Genomic DNA, 23,681 nt, shown 5'->3' on the forward strand with positions numbered 1-23,681 from the left:
GTGATCTAATAGAAACAACAGTGCTGCCCATTAGGATATAATAATTCACCCATAAGCCATTAGAGCTGCAGGTAGACCCAGAGACCAGTGCCCTAAAATTGCTTTTGAAATATTCAGCTAATACCCAATTTCTGGCTAATAGTAAAATTATGCACAACAAAATATTCAGTGTGTGTCATGAAATTTGTGTTATAACACATTCAAATCCCCCATTTATAATTTACGTGAAGCCTCCCGTCCAGTGCGGCATTTTATGTTAATCACCTTATTAGCACAATTATCAGCAAGCAGTTTTTCAATTACCATTACAGTGTGTAATGGTTATGACTGGGATTGTGAAGTTGTTTGCTGTAATGTAGGGAATATATTCTGGAAATGTATTATTGGCCCCACAAAAGCAGCAGATGCAACTTTAAATTAAAGATGATAAGAGAAAATAAGTTAATGAATTGCCTATCGGTGGTCCTTTCCCAAGCACCGGATTATCCTGCCTACACGGCGGAGTTTTTCTGACTAATTACAACTTTAAATACCTCAACCAGCCAGCGATTATATATGTGCTGACACAAGGATTCACTTATCTCAAGAGGAAAACACTTAACATTCATGGGTTCCTTCCACCTAAACGGCGCAGGGCTTATTATGTCATAATCTATCCGATGGCTCAAGCCGCATTAGAATGCATTGATGTTTGCAGTTGCGAATAAACTAGAGGGCCGGTATTGCAGTGCTTTCTTACAATGGGCAGCAAGCAGGAGATGGGAAATCATATTTACTACAGTAAAAAATAACAGTGTATTTACTTGAGCAAAAGAAAATTTATATTCCCTTTAAATGGTGCATCTAATGGAAAGTAAATTGTATCATAATAACCTGGGCCCGCTTCAGCTTTTCATCAAGTTAACAGCAGCCTAAGAGTGACAATACAATGTTATTGGAGTGGATCTGTACACTGCATACATACTGACCATGTAAATTAGCTCTATCGGAGCATTGCCTGCAAGACTCCAAACTCAGCTAGCCTCATTAAGAAAATCCGTATTTCCCTCACGCTACATACTGACCAAACTCTACAGGTGGGTTATCTCCAGCTAATACCACTAATATGACATACCAGCTTTGATGCACCCATCATACCATTGTAGGTTTAGTCTGGATTCCATTAGAGGAAAAGAATCTTGTCTTGCTCTCCACTCATTGATGAGGGCACTTGCAAGGAAGGATTAACCTACTGAGGAGGTGCTGTGTGAGTAGCAACCATGTAATCCCTTGTGAGCTGTACAATCAATAAACACATAATCCAGAAAAGACACATTATTAAATTTAGCTAGACCACAAAGACAGATTAAACAAACTCCAACTGAACAGAAAGTCTACTGTCTCAAACATATGTACTAGTGAAGAAGCCTATAAACCAACAATATCGCAAAGCGTGATATAAGATTTTTAATGATATATATACACGAGCGGGCTGTTTTCCCAAATAGGCGATCTTTTGAGCAGTTCCACTACATATATATATATATATATATATATATATATATATATATATATATATATATATATATATATATATATATATATATATATATATATATTTAAATTACATAAATTTACTAACTTTTTGTGTTGAATTATTCTGTAATTAAATGAATTTTCCAGCCTTATTTTTAGCAGCATGGTGGCTCAGTGGCTAGCACGGATGCTTTGAAGCACTGGGGTCCTGAGCTTAAATCCTACCAAGGACAACATCTGCAAGGAGTTTGTATGTTTTCATCATGTTTGCGTGGACTTCCTAAGGGGAATCCAGTTCCCCCTCACACTTGAAAGACAGACTTAGGTTAGTATTGCCAACTTTATTATTTTCAACTATAGTTACCTGATGGGGGTTCACACATTTATAGCTGGGATATCCTTTTAAAGGGTAATTCTCGTCACTCCACTTGAGGCGCTCCTGATTGATTGCCAGTTCGGAGCAGCGGCATTGCCCAAACTGGTCACTCTCCCATACAGCAAGTAGGGGCAGCTCTGATTCTGCAGCAAAAGATGAGCGCAGGAGCACTGAGGATTGCGATCCAGCTTAAGGGCAGTGCTTACAAGTCCTGAAGAAAAAAAACTTGTAAGCGCTGTGCTCCTTGCTTAGAAGACAAGCCACCACTGAGATTTTTTTAACCGTTTTTTTTTTTTAACAACTTATCACGAGAGTAACCCTCTAAATATAATTATTTACTGCAGCAAGCAAAATGTTATAACTTGGGACAGGAGGGATGGGAAATGCTCTCTGAAATCTACCAATATTTTTATTCTTCACATTTTATACATTCCAGTCTATTTCTTTGCAGCTATGATAAAGAGTCAACATTTAATCAAATTCCTAGCTCAAGATACCAACATATTTTAAACCAGTGAAGCCTAACACTTCATTTATCTTCACATTACCTCCTGCTTTTTTATTTTTGGAAGACACCAGGGTTTAACCATAAACATCTGATCGCCATTATTAACAATCACCTAGATCTCAGTGCTCCCCCAGCCATATTAATAAACCTATCCTCAGACCATTAAACATCTGGGTCTGGGCCGTTCGGTTGCTAATTCCACACATATGGAGGTAAATATTCGAGCAGGATATCAGCTCCTGTGCGAGAAAGGAGCACTTAATAGACAAAACATCTTGCTGCTAAAAGTCGGGTGTATATTACAAGGAAGCCTCTTGAGGAGGAAAAGTGATCCTCTTGAAAGCAGTCTAAGTAAAGACAAGAGATTCACCGATGAAGAAGGAAGAACTTCAAAAGGCAACAGTAATAGCCAGGTTCAGCTTTATGTCTTGTTCTCCTTTGACCTGCAGTCTTAATGAGTAGCTATGAAAAATGGAGCTTCGTGATGGCTTTAATACCCAATAAAAATCCACAAAAATTTACAATGCTGTCAGAGGAAAAATAAAAGCGACGAGAGCTGCCTTTATATGACGACCTTTCATAATCTAGAAAGGTTTGATAGGGTGTCCTCCCTGAAGGCGATAGAGATGGCCAACACTATTTCCTACGACAAAATTTACTTTTTGCTATTATAATGAATAAGTTATGTTTGTATCACAACATTATAAGGAGAATATTTTGTTCCAACCACCCCTGATACTAAGTCCCTGATATAATGTTCTAATTAACCAATAGATCTTTTATTAATTATAGCTTCTTTATAAGTACGCCAGAAAAAATGTACACATGACAACCAAAGTAACAAGGTTTCAATCAAGGTGAAACATTGTTTAAGGACTATTTAGTGTTGTCCCATTTGTAGTTCTGATGGGCAGTAAGAACTATGCCCAACTATTGCATTTCCGGTTTTTAAAAAAACAAACGTTTTTCTTTCCAATTTTCCTGATCTCCTCACTGTTTTGCTTCTCACATGATATTGGCTCATACTTCAGCGATGGAATTTTACCCTTAGGTGTGCTTAGCGTAATAATATAGTTTTTGAAGCATAGAGAATATAAACTAATTATAAATGACTGTATAGGGGAATATTGGGAGGGCAAACTCCCAGCAATGATGCAGTAGTCAGATTGCGCAGATTGTGACTGTGGAGTACCTAACAGCATGGCTTGCAAGACGATTCATCAGCTTCCCCACGTCCACGCAGGCCTCCTTACCCTACTTCTGAAACCTTAATTCACAGGAGCAGATTTCTGGGTTGACAGGTGATTGGAATTGTCTGTTAATTCTAAAGGAAGTAGATTAATCTCCGGGTGCCCCCCATGGGGATATTCAGGCTTCAGAGAACACCGACTGCCACTTCTCGCTAACTGTGCAGACAAAAAACTAAATTGAACATTCTTCTCTACAACAAAAGAAAGCTGTGGAAGAAGGCAGACCGCTGCATTCATACACTACGCCATTCCCTCACTGCCCAGGGGGGCAGCCGAAATATAGGAGAGGTGACATTATCTCTGTTGTCTACAAATCCACTGGCTCTTAGCAGAATGAGTGTTCAATCAAACGCTACACCAGAAACCAATTATAAATGGGGCAATGTTTCCAGGGCAGCCACAATTATTAAACCAACACACACAATGATTAGCAATTTCAGCTAGAAAACATGTCTGCAGGGGACCAGGGTCGGAATAGGGTATAGAACACCAAAATTAGTGACCCATGCTTTATCAAAAAGTGATTACAGGTCTTATCTGTCCGTTGGTCAAAAATGACAGGACTTCGAGATTAGACCAAAGTGCAGTCCAGTACAGGACACCGATGCCCTACTCCTCGTGGCGCTTTATTTTGCCTTGTACCCCTGGCATTTGATAGCGGGTATGTATGCATCAACATGTCTACTAATTAAGGACGGTTTTACATATCTGTGAAACATGAACCATACTTAAAACAAAATACCAGGCCAGGTCTCCTCATGGGCACAGTTGGTGTTTCACAAACATACTATAAATCCAGCCTAATAACGAGAAAATGAATTAGGCCGGAACAACTGAAATCACAATATCCGGGGTCTGCCTAAGGCCATGTGCACACGTTCAGGATTTTTAGCGTTTTTTTCGCGTTTTTTCGCTATAAAAACGTGATAAAAACGCGAAAAAAACGCTAACATATGCCTCCTATTATTTACAAGGTATTCCGCATTTTTTGTGCAAATGTTGCGATTTTTTCCGCGAAAAAATCGCATAGCGGAAAAAAAGCAACATGTTCATTAAAAATGCGGAATTGCAGGGATTCCGCACACCTAGGAGTCCATTGATCTGCTTACTTCCCGCACGGGGCTGTGCACACCATGCGGGAAGTAAGCAGATTATGTGCGGTTGGTACCCAGGGTGGAGGAGAGGAGACTCTCCTCCACGCACTGGGCACCATATAAGTGGTCAAAAAATAAGAAATACAATAAAAAATAGTCCTATACTCACCCTCGATGTCCCGCGCAGTGTTCCCGCCTCACCGCTGCACGCTGCCTGTAGCTGATGTGCGGCGAAGGACCTTGCCGATGACGTCACTGTCCTGTGATTGGTCGTGAGCGGTCATGTGACCGCTCACGTGACCGTGACGTCACGGAAGGCCCTGTGCGCACAGACCAGCTATAGGAAGACGAACGGACGCCGCTGATGAGATGTCTGGGTGAGTATAAGCATTTTTTTTATTTTTTTTATTATTTTTAAACATTCTATCTTTTACTATAGATGCTGCATAAGCTGCATCTATAGTAAAAAGATGGTCACACTTGTCAAACAGTATGTTTGACAAGTGTGACCAACTTGTCAGTCAGTTTTCCAAGCGATGCTACAGATCGCTTGGAAAACTTTAGCATTCTGCAAGCTAATTACGCTTGCAGAATGCTAAAAAAAGGCGAAAAAAACGGAAAAAAAACGTAAAAAAAAAATGCGGATTTCTTGCAGAAAATTTCCGGTTTTCTTCAGGAAATTTCTGCAAGAAATCCGCAACGTGTGCACATGGCCTAAAACTAAAATCAAATTCTCTATGGCCATGTGCACACGTTCAATATTTTTCGCGTTTTTTTCGCGTTTTTTCGCTATAAAAACGTGATAAAAACGCGAAAAAAACGCTAACATATGCCTCCCATTATTTTCAGTGTATTCCGCATTTTTTGTGCAAATGTAGCCTTTTTTTCCGCGAAAAAAATCGCATCGCGGAAAAAAAAGCAACATGTTCATTAAAATGCGGAATTGCAGGGGATTCCGCACACCTAGGGGTCCATTGATCTGCTTACTTCCCGCACGGGGCTGTGCCCACGATGCGGGAAGTAAGCAGATTATGTGCGGTTGGTACCCAGGGTGGAGGAGAGGAGACTCTCCTCCACGCACTGGGCACCATATAATTGGTAAAAAAATAAGAATTAAAATAAAAAATAGTCCTATACTCACCCTCTGATGGCCCCCGAAGTGTTCCCGCCTCTGTGCTGCACGCTGGCTTCGGTTCCTGTAGCTGGTGAGCGGTGAAGGACCTTGCCGAATGACGTCACTGTCCTGTGATTGGCCGAGACCGCTCACGTGACCGTGACGTCATGGAAGGCCCTGCGCGCACACACCATCTATACGGAACGGACGCCGGTGAGGAGATCTGATGTCTGCGGGTGAGTATAAGCATTTTTTTATTTTTTTTATTATTTTTAAACGTTCTATCTTTTACTATAGATGCTGCAAAAGCAGCATCTATAGTAACAAGTTGGTCACACTTGTCAAACGCTATGTTTGACAAGTGTGACCAACTTGTCAGTCAGTTTTCCAAGCGATGCTACAGATCGCTTGGAAAACTTTAGCATTCTGCAAGCTAATTACGCTTGCAGAATGCTAAAAAAACGGAAAAAAAACGGAAAAAAAACGCAAAAAAAAAATGCGGATTTCTTGCAGAAAATTTCCGTTTTTCTTCAGGAAATTTCTGCAAGAAATCTGCAACGTGTGCACATACCCACAATGTGGTGGTGAAAGCTACAATTAAAACCTTAATATTAACCTGTCTGATCTACTAATTACTTGGCTTCTACTATCTCTATAGACGCAATTGCTGCTCGTCTCATGACAGACTACTAAGGCTCCATAATGGACTCAATAAGAATATTCTTAGCTTTTCCAATAACTCCTGTGGTCCCCGAACCTTGATTTTGCGATTTTCCAAAGAGTGGTGATGTGCCACAACAGTTATATAGACAAGGTAGACATGTCAGAGTTGGGACAAAGTGTTGGCTTTCCTAGCTACAATGCCAAAGATATAGCTGTGTCGGCGATTTTATACATATTAAGCTGAATTATGATATTAAATGAAATCTGTCACCAGGTTTTGCTACTATAGTTAAGAGCAGCATGGTATAGGGGCAAAGACCTTGATTCCAGTAATGTATCAGTTCTGGGCTACTTGCTGAACTTTTGATAAAAGTGATTTTACCTGCTGCAGATCTAGCAGTTCTCTGACTGCTGAGCTTTGTGTATCCCGACCGACATCACTGATTGGCTGCTTCCTGTGTACACTGTGCATAGACAGAAAGCTTGCAGAATGCTAAAGTTTTCCAAGCAATCTGTAGCATCGCTTGGAAAACTGACTGACAGGTTGGTCACACTTGTCAAACATAGTGTTTGACAAGTGTGACCAACTTTTTACTATAGATGCTGCTTATGCAGCATCAATAGTAAAAGATAGAATGTTTAAAAATAATTAAAAAAAAAAAAAAAATGGTTATACTCACCTGCAAACAGCCGATCTCCTCAGCGGCGTCCGTTCCTATAGATGGTGTGTGTGTGCAGGACCTTCGATGACGTCGCGGTCACGTGAGCGGTCACATGAGTGGTCACGTGACCAATCACAAGACCGCGACGTCATCGCAGGTCCTTCACACACACCATCTATAGGAACGGAAGCGGCAGCATACACCTGAGAGGAGGGAAGACTCCGGGGCCATCAGAGGGTGAGTATATGACTATTTTTTATTTTAATTCTTTTTTTTTACCAATTATATGGTGCCCAGTCCGTGGAAGAGAGTCTCCTCTCCTCCACCATGGGTACCAACCGCACATGATCTGCTTACTTCCCGCATGGTGGGCACAGCCCCGTGCGGAAAGTAAGCAAATCAATGCATTCCTAGTTGTGCGGAATCCCCGCAATTCCGCAAATTTAATGAACATGTTGCTTTTTTTTCCGCGATGCGATTTTTTCGCGGAAAAAAATGCAACATTTGCACAAGAAATGCGGAATACACTGTAAATAATAGGAGGCATATGTAAGCGTTTTTTTCGCGTATTTATCACGTTTTTACAGTGAAAAAACGCGAAAAATACTGAACGTGTGCACATGGCCTAACTTACAGTGTCAGGTCGGCGCCGTTATGCTGAGTAAAATGATACCTGGGGTGATGAAATCTGTCTTGTGGTTGTTGTTTAATCTTTATTTTCAGTTTTCAGTTAATGATATGCCCGTGCTACGGGGCGGTCTGTGGGTGGGGGGTCTTCATGTGGTGCTCTGATTAGTTATTCATCACTCTGGCTTCTGACAGATCACTGATCCCTCACTGACCAGCCCCCTAGTTTACATAATGAATATTATATACAGCTTGGAAAAAAAATCCCCTTCTGCGGGCAGGTGATCGCATGTGTAAAGTGTATAAAATGATTTTGGTTGATCTTATCTTTATATTCATAAAAAAAAAAATCTATTTGAAAATGGTGCCGGCCGCACCTGCACAGTAGCAGCTATCGATGATCCAATAGCTGCTACTGCGCAGGTGCGGCCGGCGCCATTTTCAAACAGATTTTTTTTGTTTCTGAATATAAGGATAAGATCAAACTAAATAATTATATACACTTTACACATGCGATCAGGCTGCAGCGCAGGCGCCACAGACGGTGCCTGCCTGCAGAAGGGTTTTTTCCAAGCTGTATATAATATTCGTTATGTAAACTAGGGGGCAGGTCACTGAGGGATGAGTAACCTGTCAGAAGCCATACTGGTGAATAGCTAATCAGAGCACCACATGAAGACCCCCACCCACAGGCCGCCCCGTACCACGGGCATATCATTATCTCAAAACTGAAAATAAAGATTAAACAACAATGGATTTCATAACCCAGGTATCATTTTCATCAGTATAACGGTGCCAATCTGACACTGTGTGTAGTAGGTTATTGTGCACAATCCTGCTGACAAGTTTCCTTTAATAGAGAATCCCTTTAAATCTTTTTGAGTGAAGTAAACATCCTAGAAATAATTGAGCCTTCTTACAACCATCGCCTCTCTACTAGTTTGAAGCACATGCTGTAACAGTCGTATCAAGTGCAGGATAAATGGTAGCAATTAGGAAAAAAGATATGTTCTCATACTTTAGATCAAGAGTTTAGCAGACGGGGACAATAAAGCACCCTAAAAAAAAGAACAGCAGAGGATCGGCACAGCTGTAAAAGAGTTTTGTTGAGACAGCAGCTCCAGCAGGGCACAACTTAAGCTTCAGAGAAGAAAGCTCCTACTCTGACATCTCCTGCAGTTAATGCTCTTTCATTTCCATGAAGCCAGAGGAGTGAGCTACTAACATAAAACCGTGTGCAATAAAGCAGCCTCCATAGGAAAAGCTGCACCTGTGACTGCGGTGATGAAACCAGCAAATCACGCTTCACATTTACTAATCGAACTCCTGATGTTACGCTGTAAATTTCACACTGATGTGAATAGAAAATCAAGCCTTCAATATGCGGAAAGGTCTTCTGTAAACCATTATGATGTGGAGGAATTCTCTTAGAATATAGAAATGAAAAAGTTGTGCCAACAGCCAGAATATAGCTGAATGATAAAACAAAGTTGTTTGCGTTAGACTAACCTTTTCATCAAGTCATCTTTAAAGAATTCCACCAGGAGGGTAGCATGGTGGCTCAGTGGTTAGCACTGTTGCTTTGCATCATTGGGATCCTGGGTTAAAAATCCCAAGGGCAACATTGCAAGAAGTTTATATGCTCTCCCTGTGTTTGCGTGGATTTCCTCCAGGTACTCTGGCTTCCTCCCACACTCCAAACACATAATGATGTGAAATTTAGATTGGGAGCCCCAATGGAGACAATGATGATGTACAGTACAGACCAAAAGTTTGGACACACCTTCTCTTGAAGCTCATCAAGAGAATGCCAAGAGTGTGCAAAGCAGTCATCAAAGCAAAAGGTGGCTACTTTGAAGAACCTAGAATATAAGACATAATTTCAGTTGTTTCACACTTTTTTGTTAAGTATATAATTCCACATGTGTTAATTCATAGTTTTGATGCCTTCAGTGTGAATGTACAATTTTCATAGTCATGAAAATACAGAAAAATCTTTAAATGAGAAGGTGTGTCCAAACTTTTGGTCTGTACTGTATGTAAATCATTAATGATTATGATGGTGCTAAATAATAAAGTAAATAAATATATAAAAAAGCAGACTGGTTGCTATCTATGTAGTACAATATTCAAAGCCATTTGTGATGACACAGCATTTCTTCTTAATTATGCCAGATGTATATTTAAGTAGGCCAAAAGACATAGGCTATTATCTTTAAGTTGACTATTGAATTTGTGTGTTTTTCTTTGGTTGGTCAAGAAACAGACTATTGTTCTTATGAGCCTGGATATTGACTTAAGTTGCTGTTTGCCACAACTCATTGTCTGCTATCCTTAAAGTACTGTCACACAGTCACACTTTGGACGCTACGACGGCATGATCCGTGACGTCGCAGCGTCGTATGAGTATCGCTCCAGCGTCGTAGACTGCGGTCACACGTTGCAATCACGGCGCTGGAGCGATGCCGAAGTCCCCGGGTAACCAGGGTAAACATCGGGTTACTAAGCGCAGGGCCGCGCTTAGTAACCCGATGTTTACCCTGGTTACCAGCGTAAACGTAAAAAAAAAAAAAACAGTACATACTTACATTCCGGTGTCTGTCCCCCGGCGTTCTGCTTCTCTCCACTGTGTAAGCAGAGCCGGAAAGCACAGCGGTGACGTCAGACGTCACCGCTGTGCTCGCTTTCTGGCTGGCAGGCGCTCACAGTGCAGAGAAGCTGAGACGCCGGGGGACAGACACCGGAATGTGAGTATGTACTGTTTTTTTTTTTTTACTTTTACGCTGGTAACCAGGGTAAACATCGGGTTACTAAGCGCGGCCCTGCGCTTAGTTACCCGATGTTTACCCTGGTTACAAGCGAACACATCGCTGGATCGCTGTCACACACAACGATCCAGCGATGTCAGCGGGTGATCAAGCGACGAAAGAAAGTTCCAAACGATCTGCTACGACGTACGATTCTCAGCAGGATCCCTGATCGCTGCTGTGTGTCAGACACAGCGATATCGTATGGATATCGCTGGAACGTCACGGATCGTACCGTCGTAGCGATCAAAGTGTGACTGTGTGACAGTACCCTTAAAGGACAGGGATCTAGGATATTTGAACAATAGATAGCTGTTTGTTAATTTGTTGATTACACATTGTACCATGCCAGCTAGTTTGCTGACTTTCAAAACCGAGAAGGGCGAACTATGCACATTGATTAAATATTCAAACAATGAGAGTTAAACTCATCTCACATCCCCCTGACCTGTGGATGAAGACCTGAGCTACAGATGTGGGTATAAAAAGGGATTTCTATCATTATGCAATATGAATCAGAGAGACTTTGCAAAAAAACAGCCAGGAACATTTTACAGGTTGTGAACTTAGGGAACCATGGCCCCAGCTAGAAGAACATGGATCTGCTCTACTAACCATTGCTGAACCCTCAGAAGTCTTTAAGAATCAAGGTTGGGACAATCAGGTCACCTGGCCGCATACCTCACTGATCTCGGTCACCTAAGCTTGTCATCACCTCCTCTCTGTGGGTGCTCACCAAAAGCGGGGTGCCATTGGTGGGGGAAGTCCTAGATGTTGAAATTCCATTGAGTCAGTGGAAGGGGGAGACTGTAGTTTTCACCTTGTTTGGTACTTGCTTTGATTGTTCTATGTGTTATTGTTTATTGGTGGTTCAATAAATAATTGCCACACCGTTTTACCCTCATCCTGTGTTCTCTGAGTAGTGTTCTGCCCACAGGAAAAAAAGCGGGCATTCAGTCCAGATTGCAGTATGTTAAAACATAAACCACGCTGTACTCACCCTCGCCATGGCCAGTGTGGAGTCTGCGCTACTGCTCCTGGTGTCTGGCACTGACTGTGGTGCTTTAGTCACTGACAGCCAACCATTGAGCTCAGCAACTCTGAAGTGGGCATTCCATCTACATGGGCAGAGGCACTCAGATCAATGATTGGTATGGACTGTGGCGTTAACAATAATGGAAATGGAGACTCGACGATGGACCAGAGCAAGGTGAGTGTAGAGTGGTTTGTTAGGTTTTAAGAAATTGCAGTCAGGTGAGAACATTGTCTTAAAGAAATAATCCCTTTAATATTAGCTCAAAAAAATTAATTAAATTGGTCAATCCTAACTTCTTCTTTTTTTTAACGTTTTATCCTTATGGTATGTATTTTTGTAATTTACCGGACTGAACTCAAGAACTGGATGGGGTCTTACTCTCAGCGCATGTTTGGTGTGGTAGAAACAGCGTGATCCTCATCCTGCCCAAGTATGGGACATCACTTATGACGAAACATATATTGGAAAAAGGCCAGAGCAAGGAAAAACCATGTGCATTATGTACGACACATGACCAATCACATCTCCAGAAGGGGACCGAGTGACATAAGATCCTCAAGAACAGATCTGTTAGTATATGAGCAATAATGTAAATTACAAAAATACTAAATATTTGGATATAAATTGATTATTAAAAAGTTACTCATCAAAAACCAGTGACCAAATATGTACAAAGGCAACCCAAAAGTTCCAGATGTTGGAGCACAGAAGGATCAGGTATATTGAATTTCAACATGTTCTGTAATTTATTCTCTGGGATTTTAAGGGGTATCTAACAAACGAACTCCTCTCTCCCCATTGAGAAAAACATGCATGTTTTGGTGATGAGAAAATGATGTAAAAAAAAGTCCCCGCTACTACAATAAAGACCTTTTATCCCTAACATTTCAAGCAGTTACACTTTTAACATCACTTCTACTTTAAACTGATTTATGTAGGGCCTTGGATCTACGACCCGTTACCCACCATAAACCACATTTTTCTGTTTCACTGAAATTGGCTAGGAATCACACCTGTACCTGATTCAGATTTGCCTTTCCTGCTCTTCTGCCTCAGAGGTTTCATGACATAAGGCTATTTGCAGTCAACTTAATGAGGTGACGAGGAGCTAGCTGCCTTGTCCTTGATGTTTTTTTCTTTGCGATATCAAATGGAAAATGACCACTGTGTCCAATTATCTGGAAGTACTATAAACATCACCCTCATCTACCACCAAAATCAGGATCCCATTAACAGCGAGATCCTCCCTGCTTGCCCATAACTCTTCCAGAAGAGCTCATATAACTTTCCAAGATCAATTAGAACATGGCTAATCTAATTTAGGAATTTCCTGCCCATGTCCTAACTCACAAAGGTTATTCTAACAAACAATTATAGGGCACACTACTCAGATGTTGGAGACTTCCTTATGACCAGCATACATTCAATTAGCCAACGGACAGCTATGTAATAAGATATACATAGAAATAGGCACATAAATATAGCAAAATTCCACAGCTTCCTACTGTTGTGCATAGTTATTGTGTGTGTACATGAGACAGAAGACTGTCCTAAGGAGATCATAGCGGTTTCTATGGAAGTTATCTACAATCTGCGATTGTCCTCATATAGTAGGAAGGCTTTCGATACAATCGTTAGTCAGTTTTGTAAGGTACAGTAAAACCATGGTTCAGTGGACTCATTTACTTTGGCCGTTCTCAGAATCTAATACAAAACTTCGAGACTGACTTTTATATTTTCTTCCTAACTGTAAGGGCTCCCTTGTGCCTAACCACCAAAGCCGTTTGAATTCATTCACCTTCACTGAATGTCGGAACAATTACTTTACATTAAAGGAATAGTCTCTCCTTCTTCCCAGAGTCAACTCCCGCCAGATTCAGGAAATGATCATGTTCTCCATAAAGTAATTCACTTTATCATTTACATGCACTTCATTGTTAGCACTCATTACTGCTGTGCAAATATACATTCAAGTGTGAGAATGCTAAAAGTTATCTACGGCTTCAATGTTTGACATATTTCTATATAGTGCACCCTATGCCGATGCTGTGCAATATAAATTAAGACTGATTTTAAGTGATTGTATTTGCAGCAAGGGGTAACGATGACAATGGTAGAAGTAACTAAATTACTACTTTTAGACTCCTATCTGCTGTGTTAGCACTTCCAATGTTATTAGTTTTGTGCACATGGGTTGTTTTGTATCTATCTAAGACTATGTGCCCACGATCAGAAACAAGCAGCGCTTTGGACACAGTGTATTTTTGATGCATCCAAAACACTGCCTTCTATTCAACACAGGTGAATCCTCTGTGTTCACTGAACCGTGCAGATTTACCGCATCAAATACATTCCATTGATTAAATTTCTGTTGAGGAGACTAGTGTCTCCGCAAGAGAAATTGACAGGCAGCGGTCCTGAAAGACTAATCGCATGTCAGCGTCCGTGGGTGATCCGCAGGCGCACATAGACACATAGTGGTCATGGGATTTCTAGAAATCCCATCCACTATGCTGTAACATATGGCCACTGCAGGTTTGATCCTGCATAAGTACAAGGCATGAAATCTGTAGCAGTTCCTGGTCGTATGCACATACCCTTAAGGGTTTATCCAAGACTATTTTGTTTTTTGTAAACTATAGGCCTAAAAACTACCTAACCACTACCTGCCTGTTGTGCCCGGCACCAAACTCTACAGGCACAGAGCAGTCACAGACGGCCCTTGCCAGCAATTCAGCAGCTTCTGCTGATGTAACATTCTCTTCTGCTCTGCTCTATTGATGGGGTGTGACTGCTGACATCAGGCAGACTAATAGCCACCTCATTGCTGCCTAACTGCGGCAAGCTGGATGCAAATCAGCATGATGTTGGCAGTCACCATGTCGAAAGAGCAGCCCAGAAGATGTTAAGCAGCCAAGTCACTGGAAGGAGCGGCTATGACCCCTCTGTGCTGGTACCAGGTAGTTAGTTAGCAACTTCCCTTTTTTTTTTTTACACTATAGGCCTAAAAACTAATTATCATTGTCAGCAGCACATTGTGTAAATTGGTGATGTGTTGCCACTCAAGAATAATCGTATTAATGAACATTCTGTACGCATAAAAGTCATAAAAGTCAGCCTGTCTAAATAGGCTATTAATCACCCAACAATCAGCTTGCATGTAACCAATTGGGGTCGTCTATTGTCTGCGGATAGCACATCTAAACCCAGTTTAAGGTATATAAATGTCCAGCATAAATTACTATTGGTTGCAGGTATACGTAAAAAGAATAGCATTGTGGGGTATTATGCTCACGGATGCATGTTATTTTATACTTTCTCGAATCGGCCATCAGCTTTTACTGATAGACTCTATTGCACTGCTCAGTTAATGTGCGTTTTGCTTCAATTACAAGAATCTTAGTATCCAAATCCCAGCACCCAGCGGTTAGGCAGAGAGTTGAAATGTCCGCTAATAGACATTGTTTTTTACGACCTATCCTGGAAGCATTCCGACGGATTTATGCCCTTTGCATTTTGAAGCTAATGGCTTTATATTTACGATCTGAAAGGGAAGAGATGGAGGCAGACAGCCATGGAGCTGGGCCCATGTTTTCTTGCACCTTCCACTTCAGCTTGGATACAAGAGCTTCAGGAAGACATAAAAAGCAATCCTATTTCGTTTGTATTTTAATGCATACCCAAGGAAAACATTAAATATTTATCAGATTTTCATCCCCAATGAAAAACTTTAAGGAGGGTAGCATACAGAAAGCGTATTGCTTCATGGCTACTTGGTCTTATGGAAAAATATTTAGAATTGAGAGTCCTCAGTGGTTGATACCTTTTAATGGCTAACTGAAAAGATGGTAACAAATTGCAAGCTTTCGAGACTACATACGTCTCTTCATCAGGCAAAGACTAAAATAAATTCTGAAGAATCACATATTTATGCACAACATAGTATAGAGAAAAAAAAAAAAAGGGGAAAAGAACCATGGATAAGCCAGGTGACACGAAGCAGAATTACCATGGGTGATAAACAGTTACGTCCATAAATATTGGGCCAATTCTTAGATAAGGATTGTTTTATTGTCCTGTGATTAGGGTCTCTGTTGTGATGACCCCACATGGTCTGATGGGCAAGTTCCTTAATTGATGTAAAAAGACATAAATCCATGTGACACATTCATTCCTGCAGTTAGAGTGTCAAAGGTCGTCATCAGTTTATATTCCCAGACTCTCCTGTCTTTCTGTGTTTTGAAGTTACCTTTCAATACAAGTAATTTCATGTCCATAATGCTATGATTTGGGAGACAGAAATGTATTGCCACGGGTATATCCATTCTTTTTTCTCTTATTGTATGGCGATGAGAGTTCATCCTTGTTCTCAGTTTCTGCCCTGTCTCCCCCACATACAGACCCCCAGTTGGACATTTAGTACAAATAATTAGGTACACCACATTAGAAGTGACGCAGCTAACACGGTCCTCAATTATGACGCATCACTTATAATACTGTTCCAGAAGGACCATATGGGCCCAGTAATGTTACTGGGCTTGGTTCAACTTCGACACTCTTGTCACAGACCAATACAGTTAGGAGTCTGACTACAAAAATTACTAGCTCGGATGAATTTGCAGTTCTCCAGGAGATGACTTTTTTCACTATGTTCTCAACTGTGCACACACACAAAAAATTCTACTGAAATATTATAATAAGATCTTTCAGCCCTAATAAATAATTTATAGTTATGAAGAACTTAGACCTAGGGTAAGGACAAAATGAGCAAATCCCCTGCAGTAAGTAAATAAATAGTAATACAACATGGAAGTAGCGTAGGATACTTATTTAGTTGACACCATTTTGATAAAAAGAGCGTAAAAGTCATCCCACCACTAGAAGGAGTACCTAGACATGAAGGATCCTAACTCTTGTAGCTACCCTCACTTTTTGTCAGCAGACCTCAAACTAGCTGGAGGCAGAGCAGGACCTAGACCTGACTGTTTTACACCTACCCATGGAAAGCTATATTGCCAAGAATAGCCCAAAAAGGGAAGCCATATATACCTTCCCCCCTGCTTGTTTTCCACACATCCATGCCCTTCTCTGGCTCTATGAATCCAGAGTTGTAAATTAAAGAAGGGGGTGGTGGAGATTGAGTGAAAACAAGCAGGTGGGAAGGTGTATATACATCTTTGGCCCCACCATACCATGAATCTGAGCCTTTCTGTGCTGACAGAGTCCCTTTAATCCTTGTTCAAGTGCATCTCTGGTGCTCAACTTTTTTGACTAGTTATGAAAACACGCCCCGTTGATGCATTTCAAGCGTAAGAGGTAAGAATACCTGAGTGAATTTGGCTACTTTCACAGCACATTTGCTGATTACGCATTACAAATGTTTGCAACACTATGAACAAAATTTCTAGATGTATGTAACCGTATGCCTAGACTGTTGCATGTCTGCTATCGATTCCTGGCTATTTTTTTCATACAGTTTTACCAAAAAGCGTCAACTGCAATTTTCAAAATAGTTGAGTCAATGCTTGTTTGACATCTACTAGCCAGTGTGCCAAAGAAACACTTTTTTCTAAAGTGTGTCTGGGTTTCATAAAAATGTTCTTCCACTACTAGATATCGTCTGTAAAGTTAGCACAGTATCGCTCTATTATTTTTTGTGTACTAGTATCCTAATTCCATGCACGCACCTTGGATTCTGAGCTGAAAATATGAAATTCAAGTAAAAAAATCATGGATGGAAAAATGGCAAAAATAATAAAAATAATGAAAATAAAATGTATTGTGAAAGCAGTTTTTTAATTTTATTTATTTTTTTAGTACGCGATTTTATTGTGCCTACACATATATAAAGTGAACAAGGCCTTTCTGTTCAACGTAATTGCTACTTTACAACTTTATTTTAAAGGAATTAATACATCTCAGGTGAACTTTCTACAAATAAACAATCTCTACTAAAAGTATAAATATAGTTTAAGATTTCATCGTCCAGTAACTTGGAAAATAGAGTCAAATTCTGAGCTTCGACAAGAGATACGAAGCACTTTCTGGGATATATTGTAAGATAGACGGTTTTGATGCAGAGCAGAGCCAGACTGGTCAGATCAAGGAGATGATTTGAGCATGGGAGCTAGCCATCAGCTTGCACAGTACCTTCCTCCTCCTAGAGTAGCCTGAGGCGCTCATAACAGGGTGTCTGCTGATAATCAGGTAGCAGCTCCAGTCTCAGGCGCCAGACATGGATTCTTATCTGCCTGTCAGGAGGAATGTTGAATCAAAGCAAGAAGCACAACATTTTGAGAGAAAGAACTCACAATAAACAAAGAGAAATGAAAAGGCACAACGGGGGAGGAGAGGCAGGAGCCACGAGAACATGCTTTCTTCTGGAACACAAGGTTAAAATCTTTCTGAACTGAGAAAATAAAGGTTGCCTCTAAAATAGGAAATCTGGATGACAGGGTGGCTTTAGCTTTAAACACAGACATTCATACAGATAGCTCTGCAGGACAGTTATTTAGCTATACCATTATTATACTGTGGCTCCCAGAGCTCTAAACAGTGGAAACTGGGCTACTAGCACCAAATATATCACAAGGACACTACTCAACAGCAAAATAGTCATTAATGAAAAAAAATTACATCTAGATGTCATTCATTACACACAATGAAGGTCACGAAGACAAAATGGGGCCTTTTTGTCAACACGCGTTAAACTAATGTTGGCTTCTCCTAGTGATATCAATGGGTTCAGCCAACACTCTGTGTTTGGTGGTAACAGTTAAGGGTATGTGCACACGTTCAGGATTTCTTGCAGAAATTTCCTGAAGAAAACCGGAAATTTTCTGCAAGAAATCCGCATTTTTTTTTTTGCCTTTTTTTTCCGTTTTTTTCGCGTAATTAGCTTGCAGAATGCTAAAGTTTTCCAAGCGATCTGTAGCATCGCTTGGAAAACTGACTGACAGGTTGGTCACACTTGTCAAACATAGCGTTTGACAAGTGTGACCAACTTTTTACTATAGATGCAGCTTATGCAGCATCTATAGTAAAAGATAGAATGTTTAAAAATAATAAAAAAAATAAAAAAATGCTTATACTCACCCAGACATCTCCTCACCGGCGTCCGGCTCCTCTTCCTATAGCTGGTCTGTGCGCACAGGACCTTCCGTGACGTCACGGTCACGTGAGCGGTCACATGACCGCTCACGACCAATCACAGGACAGTGACGTCATCGGCAAGGTCCTCCACCGCACATCAGCTACAGGAACCGAACGGCAGCGTGCAGTGGAGGCGGGAAGACATCGAGGGTGAGTATAGGACTGTTTTTTATTTTAATTCTTATTTTTTGACCACTTATATGGTGCCCAGTGCGTGGAGGAGAGTCTCCTCTCCTCCACCCTGGGTACCAACCGCACATAATCTGCTTACTTCCCGCATGGTGGGCACAGCCCCGTGCAGGAAGTAAGCAGATCAATGGACCCCTAGGTGTGCGGAATCCCCTGCAATTCCACATTTTAATGAACATGTTGCTTTTTTTTCCGCGATGCGATTTTTTCGCGGAAAAAAAGGCTACATTTGCACAAAAAATGCGGAATACACTTAAAATAATAGGAGGCATATGTAAGCGTTTTTTTCGCGTTTTTATCACGTTTTTATAGCGAAAAAACGCGAAAAAAACGCGAAAAATACTGAACGTGTGCACATGGCCTAAAGGATTGTCAGGGAAGATGTTGATCTGGCATGTCCAAAGCTAATAGTAGGATTGTTACCACATTTCACCCAGGTTACACATTCATATCTTTAAAGCAACACTCCTGGTCTTCCCTTACTAAAATTGGCTATACAAATTATATAGAGGTATGATGATGGTTATACAAATAATGTTTGGTGAATGATTGTTAGACCTGCACAGTTCTTACACATTTTAGTGTATGGCCATAACAGTTCCCAAAGTGGCCATATAAGATCAATGAAAAAAAAAAAAGGATGAAGATTCTTCTTGAAACTTTCTTTCTCCGAAGAATTGCTCTTGCAATCAAGAACTAGCCACTGTTGTTCTCGGAATTTGGTTGCCTTCTTTAGAGAAGATGGTAATTTTTCATGGGTTGACTAAAACAAATGCACTGAGTAGATGCAATCATTATGACTTACCTTAGGCTAATGTGTACATTCAAAGTATGTGTGTGGTGCTTGTCTAAAGATCAGTCTCAATGGTAGTTTAATAATCTGTAATTACAACTCTCCGACCCAAATCTAGGCATACTTCTAGCTGCTGGCCAAACATTTTTTTCCTCAGACAGTAATCTGTCTCCCAACTCTCTTGTCCACAGAATTCTACGTTCATGCGTTCACTATGGGGAGGATGGAGATAGTCGCTGTCAGGCACCTCTAGCAGTGGTTTACCTCCTCTGAAAACAAAAGGATCGCATTGAAATTCCAATGTCAGGAAGCCAACAAGACACATTAGGTGGTCATACTGTCCTGAGGAAATAGGGGGAGTTTGACACCAACTTATTTAAGGAGTATGAGTACCTTCACTGTAATAAAAGTAGGCCCTCAGACTAAGAGCCAGACTCTCTGGGGAACAACTCCAACTGGTAACATCCAGCTTGCAATTTTGTTTCTAAATTCTCATTACGAATAACAGATCTAAGAAAATGTCAAGTGCTATGAAAATCTGCTCCAGGATTATTATTTTATGGGGAACATTAGTATTTCCTAAAACAAACATGTCTAAAAGTGACAGGTCTACCTAACGTCATAGAAGACATGAAACTCCTTTGTTTAGCTCGAACAAAAGTACTGATATCTAATGGTGAATCATCTTGCATCATTTAAGTCCTATACTACTGAAGCTACCGCCTCACCAATGCTGGAGCTGCAGCAACCCTCAACCTATTGTCTCCTTCCGCATAATCCTGTAGAATGTAAGCCCGCAAGGGCAGGGTCCTCGCCCCTCTGTATCAGTCTGTAATTGTTAGTTTGTTTACTGTAAGTGATATCTGTAACTTGTATGTAACCCATTCTCATGTACAGCACCATGGAATCAATGGTGCTATATAAATAATAATAATAATAATAATATGTGCCCCATTTCCCTGCATGTTGCCCATCATCCTGTCCAATGTTTATGCCCCATGAGTTTAGCTTATAAATGGCTGCATGACATTGAGCAGCCCCTTATCAGCCACCAATCCCATTACATTGCCTCCCTTTAAACAAAAAGCTACTCTCTTTCTGTACCACTCAACATATTTTTTGTGTTTATTTTTTGACCTCCCTTAAAGGGCTGCATGATTATCTCAACTGCAAGCAACTGTTTGACTCAGGCTCCATTAGAGAGGTATAATATGACATCCACAAGTAATCAGCAAAATAAACAGAAAAAAAAACACTCAACCATTTGCTAATGTGCTTTTTCACTGCCAGTCTTTTGACCTGTAAGGTAGAAATACATAAACTAAGGCTGAGATCAGGAAGAGTATTAAAATACCACAGGCACAGTTAAATTGCTGAGTTCTTTCCCCATCCATCCTGTATGGCCAAGACTAGCTGCCTTTCCCTGAAACAGCTGCATTTTGAGATTCTGCAGACAGGGAAAACACAGTAAAACTTTTCAAGTGGAAGAAGCTGATTAAATGAGGTTTGCATGGCTGAGCTCATTGACTTAAGAGTACATAAATAAAAGTTAAGAAAAAAATGTGTGTAGGATGTGTCTATCATTTGCTTGTAAGGCACAGTCATGTGGTTATTCAATTTCTCCACAATATCCCTCAGGAAGTGTTATCGGTCTTTGCAGTCCGTATTCCATCAGCGGAATCACATTCAAAGCTGCCCTCACCAAGGCCTCCGCAAGAAAGAAAGAGAACATCCTTCTACCGTCACAATTTCTAACAGAATAACTGAGGAACGGCTTTATCCAATGGAATAAAGAATCTTCAAGGACTTAAAAATGTGCCCATTTCTGAAAATTATATCATTTCAAGGTCATGTGAGGTGGGTCTCTCGCTGATCATTTTAGTTTTATTTTTCGGTTTAGGTTACAATATGTTCCTTGTAATGTTTTATAATTATACCAGCCACAGATAAATAAATACATATAAAAAAATTACCAATGATTAAATCAACGATAAATCGCTCACTATCAAGTATATCAAAGTAGGATTGGCCATTTATGCGTTCCGGTAGTTTCTCGCTCCTGTATGTGAATGCAGACTTCTGAATCATCACAGGGTAAGCACCGAACATTGTCAGGATCCTCCGATGCCAGAGGCGGTCTTTTATCCAATTTCCACAAGTACAGCCACATTCTGACTAGACATGCATACAAGTGAATTGAGCGAGGCTGAGCATATCTAGTCGGCTCATGACCGCATACATGCAAATCACATACTTGCGGTCACTTGATCGCCTGCGCTCTCTGCCATCCTGGAGAATCCAGCGTGCAGTGCAAGCTATGAGGATTCGGAATTCTGCAGTCACAAAGTAAATGCAAACTTTCATCCCAAACCTGGACAAGCTCTTTAATAAGGGGCCTATAACCAATAAAACCTGAAGCCCCTAACACTCATTCTGCTGTCAAGGCTAATATATATATTTGGTCTCCAATACTGAATGTGCCAGCTCATTAGAAGCAACCCTTTTCTGAAGGGAGACGGTTTGGTCCCAGGGATAAGTCCAGGTTGGCAAGCAGGGAAAATAAAATTATTGTGTTCCAAGCATTCAGATAATAAAAAAGGGGAGTGGAGCAGAGTGGCTTTTTTCTTCCCGAGTGACAGAAAGAAAAAAAAAGACTCAATTTTTACGGACATACAGTATATGGACTGGGGTGTCTCTCAGGGTCAATCGCTTTAAATAACTATTTTAAAAACAGTTATAAAAAAAACATTTTTCAGTCTGGAGGGCATAAGAAGATTGCTCTATGACACATTCTTACATCCAGATGGCCAATTCCATACAAAGGCAGTATGAGTAATTCATGAGATAAAAAGAAAAAAACTTGTATTGAAAACCTGGTACAATATATACCGTATTTTCCGCTTTGTAAGACGCACTTTATTTCCCCCAAATTTGGGGGGGAAATGGGGGTGCGTCTTACAAAGCAGATATACCGCTTACCGTTACAGGCTGGGATGAGGGGGTGTCCGCTGCCGCCCGCTGCTGCTGCCGCCCACCACCGCTGCTGCTGCCGCCCGCCACCGCTGCTGCTGTCGCCCGCCACCGCTGCTGCTGTCGCCCGCCACCGCGGTTGTCCGCTGCTACTCCGGTGCTGCGGGGGCTCTGGCGACATTTTGTGAAAGACCAGAGCCCCCCGGCAGTTCGTCCATGCGTTCCTTCCTGTATGACTGACTCCGGGAAAATGGCCGCCGAAATCTCGGGAGATGAGATTTCAGCGCTGAGATCTCATCTCTCGAGATTCTGGCGGCCATTTTCCCGGAGTCAGTCATACAGGAATACATGGACGAACTGCCAGGGGGCTCTGGCCTTTCACAATATGTCGGCAGAGCCCCCGCAGCACCGGAAACAGCTCTGCAGCCCCGAAGCCCCCCTGCAGCACAGGAGCCCCCCCGCAGACCGCCTCATCCCAGCCTGAAGCACAGGAGCCCCCCTGCACCACAGGAGCCCCCCTGCAGACCCCCTCATCCCAGCCTGCTGCACAGGAGCCCCCCTGCAGACCCCCTCATCCCAGCCTGCTGCATAGGAGCCCCCCTGCAGACCTCCTCATCCCAGCCTGCAGCAATGATCCACTCCTGCCTCCAGCAACGACCCTGGGACCCTGATCCACCGCAGCCACAACCCCTGGTAAGTAATAAGACGCATGGATTATAAGACGCCCCACCAATTTATTAAAAAAAGTATTTTCCTATTTTTCTCCTCAAAATTTGGGGTGCGTCTTATAATCCGGAGCGTCTTACAAAGCGAAAAATACGGTAAATGTCGACATTAAATTCATTGAGGAGCAATGGAGGACAACAGAAACAATCAAGTGACAACGAGAAGACAAAATCGGAAAATGATCTTTAATTCAAGTACA

The 23,681-nt window shown here is 41.3% G+C and overlaps 1 protein-coding gene across 3 annotated transcripts in view; it reads right to left on the minus strand.

Moving 5' to 3' along the window:
• Positions 1–23,681, minus strand: part of UNC5B (unc-5 netrin receptor B) — a 221,327-nt gene that overhangs the window by 155,759 nt on the left and 41,887 nt on the right. The gene's annotated exons all lie outside the window — the stretch shown is intronic.

Source organism: Ranitomeya variabilis, chromosome 4 (genome assembly GCF_051348905.1).
Source record: "Ranitomeya variabilis isolate aRanVar5 chromosome 4, aRanVar5.hap1, whole genome shotgun sequence".
In the NCBI taxonomy this organism is placed as follows: domain Eukaryota; kingdom Metazoa; phylum Chordata; class Amphibia; order Anura; family Dendrobatidae; genus Ranitomeya; species Ranitomeya variabilis.